Below are 1,793 nucleotides of genomic sequence, written 5' to 3'. Positions count from 1 at the left end.
GAATAATCTTTAAAGATTACAAAATACGACAGCATAATCACCAATAAAATTAATGACTTTGGCCCCCTAAAGGCACTTTTTAAGCACAATTCAATAAGACGACATGAATCCATAAAACGTGCCTTTTAAATATATTTTCGTATTCAGCCATTTACAGTCATTCAAGCATTTACCGTCTTGTCTGGGAAATCTATTGCTTTAGCGCGCTTTAGAAACGTGGTTAAATCATTGATATAAATCAGTGAATTATTTCCAATTGATTCCACATTTAAATTCGAGTCGAAATCAGATTCGGAATGATTTTGTTGTGACAGGGGCGTAAAGTGAATGTTGTTGAGGAGGGGTAACTTGCTATGAAAATTTGTTTGTCCTGAGTTGTAAATGATCTGCGTGTTTTCAATTATGTAATTGAGTCGCTGGCTGTAGGTTGGTGATTTGTTGTTTTTTCGTCCTATCCCTTAACTCATTTTAAGAATCATTAAAAAAAGTGGCTTCGAATCCACTGAATTCCCCCCTTCCCAGTAGTTTGTGAGTTTAAATGGTTTTAACAAACTTCCCAAGATACATACTATGAAATTCTTGAGTACTAAATGATCTTCCTTAGCTTTTTTTTTTAGTGCTGATGATCATTTAACAATATTTGTAATAATCATGACTGTGGAAAACGTCAGATTGGTCTTAATCGTAACTGTTTGCTGATGAATATTGACAAGTTAAAATTTATTTTAGTTTAGATTTTAAGTCAAATGCATATAGGTATGAGAAATCCATCTTTGCTATTTTGTTTCATAAAAAATAAATAGATTTCTTTGATTTAGAATGACCCACACCTTAAAAATTCAATTATTAAGTAGTTCACTATGGTGTATACGTAATGTTTTTTTTTTCTTTGAAAACTTAAAATATTAATACAAACTTCATTAATGGGATTGATCTGATGATGCCAATGTTTGGGTTGAAAATACAAAATCTAAAAAATCGCACCAAGAGGTACCTTAAAAAGAGGTTGTCTGTAAGGCCGGTTTACGGACGATGATTTTACGTGATAACGTCGTCAGAAAACAGGTTGTGTGCTTTTGTTTAAAATGAGTCATTTGAAGGGTTTACTTATTTCAAACAATCATAATTTACAAGAAAAATCTAAACAAAAATACCTTTTTTATTTTCTCATTATATTAATTTTTTTTATTTTAAAAGCTTAAAAAGTATGCAATTTAAAAGCCAAGTATTTTTTAAGAATAAAACCTTTTTTAAATTTTTACAATGCGCAAAAAGTATAAAAATAATTTATTGAAAACAATTATTTTCATCAAAAAAAAGCAAAAAAAACATGAATTTTTATCTACTCACGTCATTAATTCCATTTTTTTCCCTAACAACCTATATATTTTCTTAGCTCAAAATGTATATATTGATCAGGTCTATGAGACTTCTACAAAAAGAGCTAGAATTTTTTGAACTCTATTAAATTTCATTAAAGAAAGCAAAAAAAAACATATATTTTTATGTCCTCACGCTATGGAATCAATTTTTTTGTTTGATAATATATAATTTTACACCATGTGAAAGCTTATTATTTCACCTTTCATATGACGTATCAATCTCATTTCAAAGATGCCTACAAGAGAAGTTAGAATTTTTTAAAGTCAACCATGTCGAATTTCCAGACTGAGATTACGGTACTTCCCACACTGGTGGCTGTTCGGGGGGCAACAGATCTCCACTGGTGTTTTGAGGTTTTTCGCAAGTTTCTTGAATTAACATTGTGTAGCTTGTAGTTAGTCTATCTCTAT

Source organism: Episyrphus balteatus, chromosome 1, assembly GCF_945859705.1.
Source record: "Episyrphus balteatus chromosome 1, idEpiBalt1.1, whole genome shotgun sequence".
NCBI lineage: Eukaryota > Metazoa > Arthropoda > Insecta > Diptera > Syrphidae > Episyrphus > Episyrphus balteatus.
Note: the sequence above shows the minus strand (reverse complement) of the source record.